Here is an 11888-nt window from a genome sequence, read left to right as displayed (position 1 = left end):
GGCGTTAGTGAAGCACCCAGTAAGCTGAGGTGGTGTTACACTGCTAAGTGGCTGGCTCTGAAGTGAGGATGATGCTGGCTGCATTACTCGTATGACTTCTGATGATGAAGCAATAGCGATTTGTTGGTCTACAGTGACGATACGGATATCTGACAAAGTTGGCGCTCAGGGACTCTGAAGAGATTTTGACACGCACATAGGCTGAAGAGAGTAATGGCACATTTGCAACACCTGGTGGAGATAGCTTAGGACGAAGAAATGCTGGTGAAATACTAGCCTGATCATAGTGCACGTGAACGATATACGAATGCAGTTGAAAAGAAATTTACTGATTATTTGAGACTACAAAGATTAGTCAGTTTTTCTGAGTATTTGCTCAACACATGTGAAAATGTGTAATTTGTACTTTTAATTGGAAAGAAATATAACGTGAATGTTTGTAGCTGACACACACGTAGATATAATTGTGTATGGACGTTAGATTCCTTTGTAACTTAGTTGCCTAGTATTTTACTATCCTATGTTTTCCTTGTTTTTGGACGATCATCTAAAAATTACGGGCTAATAAATCGAAACCCTTATTGATAACATTTGTGTGACGTGAGGGTTGAATATATGGGGTGTGATGGGGTGCTGATATTTTTTTATGTCGTACCTTAATATGTACACACAATAGTGTGGTTGTTGTTTTTGTCTACGTCGAACAATCTTCCCACAAACAGGTCACAGACTTCACCAGCTGATGTTTTATGCACGCTCGCACTGCAACACTATGAGGACCACACCTGTCAGAGCAGACTAACTGTTTACATCCACACGTCACTACTTCAACACACTACCTGCTCCCCCGGGGAAAATTAGCATTAATGGCTTGATCTTGCCAAATTTACTTGGGGGTACTAACCAACATAAAAACCTACAGCTGGTAATGAATTTAATCAGTAATTTCCAGATGTAAAGACTGTTGCAATATAGTTCAGTTCACGCTCCTCACACACCAACAGAAATGTGTGTACTTATACCCATTGCACGCATATAATTCAAAGAAAAGATGATAAAAGATGTTGGTGTGCTTGTGTCAGTAGAATACCGCCATTTCGTTATTTCCAAAGTGTAAGCTAGTGTAAGAGGTTGAATACAGAGAGGACGTATTAGTAATTACACTAACACTTTTACTCGTACCTCAGTGTCGCAAAAACTGTTCTGGTAGTACTTGCTTCACACACAATGACGCTAGGTGTGGGAGGCAGAGAGAAGCTGTGGATATCCCCCCCCCCCCCCCCCCATATCCGTGTCTCCCGCCGAAACAGACGATCGGCGGAACGTGGCGCATGTATAATGGCCCATTTATTCATATCCCCACCTGCACGGGTGGGGAATTTTGATTCCTCCTCCTAGAGGCGTGACTTGGCTGTTAAAACTGTTTATTTCCTCGCCGGTAGTAAATGCTAGGGCAGGCGGGGGAGCTTTAATACCATATGCAACATTATAGCTCCATTTTACGGTAGTAAACATGGCATATACCGAGACGCGTAATTCTGTACAAAGCTTTCCCGAGAATTACTACACGTTGGTATAGCATTTCACCTTGAACGCTTGTGTTATGAAGGCTTTAACAAGTCTGTGCTTTATGCCACTTACCTCGGTAGTAAAATGATGTTAAGAGCCCACTGAATGGAAAATTCTGAAGGGCAAATCTCACACGAGCATATTACCTATTCTCAGTGATGGGGCTGTTAGAAACTTTAGAAATACGAGAGGCCGAGAGAAGATGATAACAGATGCTGAACAAAGAGATTTTTTTTGTTTCTATTGTTATCTGATGAACTCGCTTTACCCAGTTACAAATTTATACCAATTTGTCAGAATATAAAGGTGCGGGGAAACGATTTCTTCCATCTTTAGATGTTCCTAAAGGTGTTTAACAATTTTGATCGATGTTTTGCATTCTAAGTGTTCTTCAATCTTGTTCACATGATATAGCAGTGTCTGCTATTCCGAATGACTATGCGGTGTTCCTTCAGATATAAACACATGTCCGAAAGAACAACCACTGTGGCGACTACAGCCATTATGAAATGTATTTGCATTTGCGACTAGTGACAACCATCGGCTGTATACTGGAATGACGACAGTGAAAACTTGTGTCGGGCTGGGACTCAAACCCACATTTCCAGCTTCACACGTCGCCTTGGACGCTCTGGCTATCGGTGCACGACTCACGGCCATATCCATACTTCCGTATGTCGTCAACCATGCGTCTCCGACCTGTACTCGTACATCTACACTGAAGCGCCAAAGAAACTGGTATAGTCATTCGTATTGAAATACAGAGATATGTAAACTGGCAGTATCCCACACAGCGGTCGGAAACACGTATATAAGACAGCAAGTGTCTGGCGCAGTTGTTAGAACGGTTACTGTTGCTAGAATTGCAGGTTATGAAGATTTAAGTGAGTTCGAACGGGGTGTTACAGTTGGCGCACGAGCGATGGGACGCAGCATCTCCGAGGTACCGATGAAGTGGGAATTTTCCAATACCACCCTTTCACTAGTGTACCGTGAATATCAGGAATCCACTAAAACATCAAATCTCCGACGTCGCTGCTGCCGAAAACAGATCTTGCAAGAACAGGACCAACGACGACTGAAGAGAAGCGTTCAACGTGACAGAAGTGCAACCATTTCACAAATTGCTACAGTTTTCAATACTGGGTCATTAAGAAATGCCAGCGTGCGAATCATTGAGTGAAACATAGGCAATATGGGCTTTCAGAGCCAAAGGCCCGATCGTCTACCCTTGATGACTGGACGACACAAAGCTTTACGCCTGGCCTGGGCCCACCAACACCGACATTGGACTGTTGACGTCTGGAAACATGTTGCCTGGTCGGACGTGTCTGCTGGCCGCGGTGCCGAGCGGTTCTAGGCGCTTCAGTCCGGAACCGCGTGACTGCTACGGTTCCAGGTTCGAATCCTGCCTCGGGCATGGATGTGTGTGATGTACTTAGGTTAGTTAGGTTTAAGTAGTTCTAAGTTCTAGGGGACTGATGACCTCAGATGTTAAGTCCCCTAGTGCTCAGAGCCATTTGAACCATTTTCGGACGAGTCTCGTTTCAAATTGTATCAAGCGGATGGACGTGTACGGGTATGGAGACAGCCTCACGAAATAATTGATCCCGCATGTCAGCAGGGGACTGTCCCAGCTGGTGGAGGCTCTGTAATGGTGTGGGACGTGTGCATATGGAGTCATATGGGACCCTCGATACGACTCTGGCAGGTGACACGTACGCAAACAACCTGTATGATCACCTGCATCTACTCATGTCCATTGTGCATTCCATTTCCAGCAGGACAATGCGACACCCCACATTTCCAGAATTGCTACAGAGTAGCGGCAGGAACACTCTTCTGAACTTAAACTCTTTCGCCGGCCACCGAACTCCTTGAACGTTATTGAGCATATGGGGGTCCTCGCAACGTGGTGTTTAGAAGAGACCTCCACCCCCTAGTACTCTTGTACATTTATGGGCAGCCCTGCAGGATTCATGTTGTCTGTTCCCTCCAGCAGTACTTCAGACGTTAGTCGAGTCCTCACCAGATCGTGTTGCATCACTTCTGCGTCCTCGTGGGGTCCTGCACGATACTAGGCAGGTGTACCAGTTTGTTTGGCTCTTCAGTGTATTATATATATTGCCGTACAGGAGAGACATTTTACTTGAAAGTCGCTTGCCTGGTGGCGGCGGATAAATCCATTACTATGCCTGTTATTCCGAACAGGAAACTCCCTCTGAAATTCGTTCTCTTAGTATATGTACTGGTTTTTTAATGGCAACAAAGTTTGCCATATGGTGGATGATGTGTATGGTAATTAAAACCCTGGCCCAGTTCTTTCACGAGTCTGTCCCAATTGTCAGTCGAACTGTTGGCTGCACAGTTTTATCTGTGGGCTCGCGAATATGCTTCATCACTTTTGAGTCATCTTGGCACCTTCAACAACCCACAATAATGAGAATTATGAACATTTGCGTAATAGCGTGTTGGTTCACCTTTGGAGCGCAGTACAACAGGGATTCTGGGTGGTATAAATTAGATAAGTGATAATTGAACCGAAACCCTCAGCTACCGACAGGTGTTGTTTATATACATCATTGGGGACAGCTGAAATGTGTGCCCCGACCAGGGCTCGAACCCGGGATCTTCTGCTTACATGGCAGACGCTCTATCCATCTGAGCCACCGAGGATACAGAGGATAGCGCAACTACACGGACTTATCTCCGTCACGCCTCCCGTGAGACACACATTTCCAACTGTCTACAACCTACATTCGTAGTGTTTCTAATAGATATTTGCCCATTCACTCATTACTCGCGCCAAACTAATCTGACGAGTCCCGTAAGAGTTCAGGCAAAGTGTGCGCATTCGCACAGAAGAGTCCTAGTCGAGGCACACATTTTCAGCTGTCCCCATTGATGTATATCAACAACACCTGTCGACAGCTAAGGGTTTCGATTTAATTATCATTTCATTCTAGAGAAGCTGCACGGTCATCAGTGGTATCTGTTCTTTCGGGAACAGATAACATCTTCGTACAATTCGATGACTGTCTGGTTGATGTCTGGAGGAATATGGCGCCATATGTCGATGAACAAAGCCCATAAATTACGGGTGAGTGGTTTATGCACGCGGAAATGACGTCAGATAGCGACTCTGATGTGTCACATTGGGGTCAGATCAGGCGATTTGTTGGCGAAGACTTCATGAGCCCACTATCGTGCTCCTCATACGACTGTAGCATGATTTCGGCCTTGTAAGACGTACAGTATTGTGCTGGCAGATGGAGTCACCGTCGGGAACACATCAAGGGTGAATGGGTGCTGGTGGTCTACTGTTATGCTCACGTAGTGCCCAACTGTCATGATGCTTTCGATTTCTCCAAAAATCCGAGCCAGACCAGGCGAGTGTCCGCTGTATAATAATACTGTCTACCCCAGTACTGGCCTGCGTCCGTAGTGCGTTGCGTAATTCGAACAGCCTTTAGCCTCGATGACAGCGTATCCACACAAGAGGATCACCTTAGTATTACAAAAAAACCGCTTTACCCTACCAGTCGACACATTTCAATTAATTCACTATCCAATTTCGATGACCCACTGGCCACTGTAATCCCAACTAACGATGGCATTCAGTATGCGCATAGTCAAGTATGGGTCGTGCTATCAGGTGGCATTCTGTCTCGCCTTGGGCAGTGGTCATAATTATTTCCTTCACCAGTTGTCGCATTGTACCAAGTCAACACAAGACTCCTGCTGCATATGCTCTAGAGTATCATGCAGCATGAAGTACATTTGGAAATTTGTGCTAAGGTCTTATGGGACCAAACTGCTGAGGCCATCGGTCCCTAAGGTTACGCCCTACTTAATCTAACTTAAACTAACTTACGCTAAGGACAACACACACACCCATGCCCGTGGGCGGACTCGATCCTCCGACGGAGGGAGCCGCGCGAACCGTGACAAGGCGCCTGAAACCGCATGGCTACACCGCGCGGCAGCTGCATGAAGTCCGTCATAACACGAGCTGGTGGGTGCTTCTGTCTAGGTAGTAAACAAGCGAACCAGGCAATGCCTCACAATTACTGAATGATGTACGACCTTGTTTCCTCTCCCCCCTATTTCTCTGTAATTCTTCTCACCCCTTTATTTATCTCTTTGTCTGTCCCCCCCCCCTCTCGGTCCACCTCCTCCTCAACCTATTTCTCTCCACCTCCTCTTCCCTCTTCCTCTCTGTCCCATCTCCGCATCCTTTCTCCTCTTCTCTCTGTCCGATCTGCCCCTCTTCTCTCCTCTCAGTCCCATCTCCCCCTCCTCTCCCCTCTTCTCTAAGTCTGGTCACCCCCTACTCTCTCCTCTTATATCCCATCTCCACCTCCTCTCTCTTCATCTCTCTGTCCCATCACCCCCTCCCTCCCTCTCTGTCCCATCTCCCATCACCCTCTGGCAATGTTCTCTCTCCCACTGTCGCACACGTTGAGCCTTGTTTGTTATTGCCAACCAAAGTCACTTACAAAAAATGGCTCTGAGCAGTATGGGACTAAACATCTGAGGTCATCAGTCCCATAGAACTTAGAACTACTTAAACCCAACTAACCTAAGGACATCACACACATCCATGACCAAGGCAGGATTCGAACCTGCGACCGTAGCGGTCGCGCGGTTCCAAACTGAAGCGCCTGGAACCGCTCGGCCACAAAGGCCGGCAAAGTCACTTAAAATGAATGGTTAACTCTGTTTGCAGCATTGACGTACTGGGTTCGAGAGACTTCTTTTACTGCAGAATCTGTGAGGATCGTAGCTTTAACGACAGCATTTCGTATGGTTTTAGTCAGCAAACGGGTAGGATCACAAAGCTGGGACAATTCAAATTCCGTGGTTATTTTCTAACCATAGCCTGGTAAGCCACAAATAAAACTTTTCTGTTTCCTTTTAAAACAACTGAGAGGCAGAAAACAAAGCAGCACATAGATGTGTAAATATTTTTTGTTTAAAATTATATGTAAGGAGAAAAATATACGAGTATGTGACAGAAACTAATGGTTCCAATGCTGTTATCTCAGTTCAATCTGATAGCGAGAAATAAAACGAAATCGCACATTTTCGCAACACAGCAGTATTTTCTTTCTCACTATCGGTTTTATCTGGAAATTTGTGCATTGTTGTTGAAAAATTTTGTGGGCTATGTCAGTCTGTATTTTTCTCAGTACCGTGCGAAATTACGTCTGTCCAGATGTTTATTGGAATATTGTGTAAAATTTTGATGTCAGTCGGTCAAGATCTTTTCGAGACCTTACAAAATTGCCTTTTTCCGTAGTCTATATACTTATACACTATATGTATTAAAAATGTGTACCCTACGTCCGTATGAACTTTTATTAGTGTTCCAGATATCTGAAGTAAATTCGTTAATAAATTCTCGAGATTTTTGGCAAAAACGTGTTGCCTTTATATAGTAGTACAAATTACTTAATTTACAAGCTCGGTTGAATTGTTTCCAGATGTCCACAAGGTGCGTTTAGATTTTCAGTGCACCTTCTTCTCATTAACAATCCCTTCATACGGGTACTACTGGTTTACCATCGCATAGGTATTTTATTCTTTCAGTTGCTAAGTGACGTGTGAGTCAAAATTAATTGAAACTACTCCAGGCGTTAAAGAGTGCTCAACGCCCATACCTACGCGATAGATATTTTGCCTGCAGGTAGTACCATTATTCATTTCATTTACTTCTAGAGTTCCATTTTGGCTAACTTTTACCTGTAAGTAACGGATCCATCCCATGTCCACTTGATTGGAAGTCTCACCTCCAAAGTATTTCTGTTACACTCAGTACGTACTATTTGTAAATGAGTAACATGTTTGAAGTTGTTACTGGTGATCAATAATTATGGTTCTTTTTATTCGTATCATTAGACACTCACCATAATCCTCACAACTGGAGCCGCTACGTGTATTTCTTTCCAGACAGTGTGATATATACTTAGCGAGTTTAGTAACATTGCTCCAGATGAACGGTGATTAAGCTTAAAGAAACAGCCCCGAATATAGACTGAGCTTCTCCGTAGATTCGGTGACGAAGCAAATATGTGGAGAAGACTGATAAAAAGAAGAGACAGGCTGATGTAGCATACGTTAATAAATCATGGTGCAACTGATATGGTGCCAGAAAGAGCTGTAGAGGGTAAAAATTGTGTGGAAAGAAAGATATTGGAGTACACTGAACAAAGAACTGGTGACGTTGGCAGCAAGTGCCACCCTGCAGTGAAGAGAACGGCACGGATGTGGAATTCATGGTGGGTCGCATCAAACCAATCGCAACGCTGGTGACAAACAAAAAGCCTTTTGACCAGCTGTGATCTGCCTACGCTTATGAGAAATATCATTAATATGACCTCCGCAAATGATATGAAATCCCAAATCCACCACTCTTTTGGCTGAACTTACTTTGGGTGGTTGTCTTTCTCTCGTGACGCACATCCACTCACTCATTTTATGTTCGATGCTTTTTTTAATTGTGTAAATAACAACTAACATATCTGCGAAATATGTATTTGCGTTCCATCTGTAAGCGACAAATAAGTGAGATGCACTGAGATACATCGTCAGGCAGCAGTAGCCGGCCAAGAGACAAACAGCAACAGGGAAGTAACCGATATTGTGACTTTTACGAGTTCCTAACCAGGATCGAATTTTACAGTATCATCTGTGTGCTTTAACAGTTTACTTTCTTGAGTTCCTGCGTGTTAATTTAATATCTAATAGCCACAGTTCTCGCGTTTTCGTTTGTTCGGAAAGTAAACCGATTTTGTAACATATTACAAGTTCCTAATCAGGGGTGAATTATTTAGTTTCACCTGCATGGTACGGTAGTTAGATTTTGAATCGCTGCATATTAATCTATCAGTTCCTGCGTTATCGTCAGGATCTACAGCAGAGTTGCACAGCACGTGTTGATAGTCCATTTATCTGCATAGTTTAGTTTGCCACGGTTTTTTGTATGGACTGGGACTGCGATTGTTGTGTGCAGATGCGAGCCAAGTTGGTGCCACTTCGCTCTCAGCTCCAGGATCTGATGGCTCCGGTTACACAGCTTGGGGCTGCAGTGGATGGGCACGACTGTTGTGGGCTGGCCATGGGCTCCAATAGATGTCAAGCATCTCCAGATCCTCCGATAGGTCCTCACCGGTGGCAAGGTCAGTTACTGCTCGCATTGAAGTTGACCCCTGACCTGTGATCGAGTCGGAAGTCGCCCAAGGGCTAAGCAGGCAGCGAAAAACTTCCTAGGCGGCCGCACGTAAGGCCTCCCCCGTTTGTCTGACAAATAGTCTCTAGATACGGTCTGTGGCTGACGCTGTCGCTGAGCCAGATGCCGTCACTTGTCCTGTTTAGGAGGAAACCACTGAGCAAGGTCTGGGCAATCACAGAGGGTGGGATTATTTGTAGTTCGGAGCTCCAACGTTAGACGCGTTGTGGGGCAACTTAGGGACTTGGCTGACAAGAAGGGAAAGGAAATCAATTTGCACTCTGTGTGCATACCGGGTAGAGTCATTCCAGATATGGAACGGGTCCTCCCAGACGCCATGAAGAGCACAGGGTGCAGCCAGCTGCAGATGGTGGCTCACGTCGGAAACAATGATGTGTGTCGCTTTGGGTTAGAAGAGATCCTCTCTGGCATCTAGCGGCTAACAGAAGTGGCATAGGGTGCCTGTCTTGCTTTCAAGATGAAGGCAGAGCTGTCCATTTGCAGCATAGTCGACAGGACAGATTGCGGACCTCTGGTACAGGGGCGAGTGGAGGGTCTGAATCAAACGCTCAGACGGTTCTGCGACCGTGTAGGCTGCAGATTCCTCGACTTGCTCCAAAGGGTGGTTGGGTTTAGGGTTCCGCTGAATAGGTCATGAGGCGGCTACACGCGTGGTGACTTTAATTTACCCTCTATATGTTGGCGAAAATACATGTTTAATTCCGGAGGTACCCATAAAACATCATCCGAAATTGCGATAAACGCATTCTCTGAAACTTATTTCGAGCAGTTGGTTAAGGAGCTCACGCGATTAGTAAACCGTTGTGAAAACACAGTTGACCTCTTAGCAACAAATAATCCTGAGTTAATAACGAGCATCAAAACAGATACAGGGATTAGTGAACACAGAGTTATCGTAGCGAGATTGAATATTGTAACCCCCAAATCCTCCAAAAATAAGTGAAAGATATACCTATTCAAAAAAGCAAATAAAAATTCAATTGAAGCCTCCCTGAGAGATAATCTCCACTCATTCCAAATTAATAATGTAAGTGCAGACCAAATGTCGCTTGAATTCAAAGAAATAGTATGGGCAGCAATTGAGAGATTTATACCAAATAAATTAACAAACGATGGAGCTGATCCTCCTCGGCACACAAAACGAGCCATATCACTGTTGCACAAACAACGAAACAAACATGGCAAAATTAAACAGATGCAAAATCCCCAAGATTTGTCTCGAAATCTGGCCGAAAATCCAAAGATTTTCTGGTCGTGTGTGAAGTTTGTTAGCGCCAAGAAACCATCAATGCCTTCTCTGCGTTAGCAATGTAGATACTAACGTAGACAGTGCTGGCAAAGCAGAGTTACTAAACACAGCCTCCCGAAATGCCTTCACAAAAGAAGTCGAAGTAAATATTCCAGAATTCGAATCATGAACGGCTACCAACATTAGTAACGTAGAAGTAAATATCCTCGGAGTAGTGAAGCAACTTAAATCACCTAATAAAAGCAAGTCTGCTGGTCTACGCTGTATACCAATTAGGTTCCTTTTGAAGTATGCTGATGCATTAGCTCCATGTGCTAGAAAGTAGCACAGGTCACACCAAAATTCGAGAGAGGTAGTAGGAGTAACCGACTTAATTACAGGCCCATATCATTAACGTCAATATGCACCGGGATTTTGGAACATATGTTGTGTTCTAACATTATGAATTACCTCGAAGAAAACGGTCTATTGACACACAGTCATCATTGATTTAGAAAACATCGTTCTTGTGAAACACAACTAGCTTTTTATTCGCATGAAGTGTTGAGTGCTATTGACAAGGGCTTTCAGATTGATTCCGTATTTCTGGATTTTCGGAAGGCTTTTGACACTGTACCACACAAGCGACCTGTAGTGAAATTGCGTGGTTATGGAATATCGTCTCAGTTATGTGAATGTATTTGTGATTTCCTGTCAGAGAGGTCAAAGTTCACAGTAACTGACGGAAAGACATAGAGTGAAATGGAAGTGATTTCTGGCGTTCCCCAAGGTAGTGTTATACGCCCTCTGCTGTTCCTTATCTATACAGACGATTTTGGAGACAATCCGAGCAGCCGTCATAGGTTGTTTGCAGATGACGCTATCGTTTATCGACTAATAAAGTCATCAGAAGTTCAAACCAAATTGGAAAACGATTTAGAAAAGATATCTGTATGGTGCGAAAATTGGCCGTTGACCCTAAATAACGAAAAGTGTGAGCTCATCTACATGAGTGCAAAAAGAAATTCGTTAATCTTCGGTTCCACGATAAATCAGTCAAACCTAAAGGCCGTAATTTCAACTAAATACTTAGGAATTACAATTACAAACAACTTAAATTGGAAGGAACACATAGAAAATGTTGTGAGGAAGGCCAAGTAAAGACTGAGTTTTATTGCCAGGACACTTAGAAAATGTTACAGACCTACTAAGGAGACTGCCTTCCAATTACCAACTTTCTCCTCCGAATACGAAAATATTTTGTTGACACCGACCTATACAGGGAGAAATGATCACCACAATTAAAATCAGGGAAATCAGAGCTCGTACAGAAAGATATGTACGTTCTTTCCGCGCTCTACACGAGATTGGAATAATAGAGAATTGTGAAGGTGGTTCGACGAACCCTCTGCCAGGAATTTAAATATGATTTGCAGAGTATCCATGTAGATGTAGCATCAGTGTTGCCACCTTTAATCTACAGTAAAACAACTGAGTGCCACGGTGAGAGTTGGCTCACCTGTAACTGTCAGTGTTAGTCGACTAGACTGGTCCACATGACGTGACAACCATTGCATATTTTCTTTCTGGTGGCTTTTGGCATCGTTTCCACGACACGAATCAGAATTAAGGAATATATTAAGAATCGAAAAAGTTTCATGTAATTTTAATCTATGCTCTTTATTTAGCCACAATCGCTTGGATATACATAAGCTGATCACATAACCGGGTGTGGCAAAACTGCCATCTTTAAATTCTCTTTATCGTTACTAAATAAATTTTTGCACAAACATTTAAATGTGAGCTTCGTGTTTTCTAACGAAGTTTCCTCCTCCTCAT

General features: G+C 43.9%; 1 non-coding gene across 1 annotated transcript; it reads right to left on the bottom strand.

The window, feature by feature from the left end:
- Positions 1-4171: 4171 nt before the first annotated feature.
- Trnat-ugu lies at positions 4172-4245 on the bottom strand. Its single transcript has one exon. It is a non-coding gene; the product is annotated as a tRNA-Thr (tRNA).
- Between the last annotated feature and the right edge of the window lie 7643 nt (positions 4246-11888).

This window comes from Schistocerca americana, chromosome 9 (genome assembly GCF_021461395.2).
Source record: "Schistocerca americana isolate TAMUIC-IGC-003095 chromosome 9, iqSchAmer2.1, whole genome shotgun sequence".
Lineage (NCBI taxonomy): Eukaryota > Metazoa > Arthropoda > Insecta > Orthoptera > Acrididae > Schistocerca > Schistocerca americana.
The sequence above is the reverse complement of the archived record's forward strand: the minus strand, read 5'-3'. Positions and strand labels throughout refer to the sequence as shown.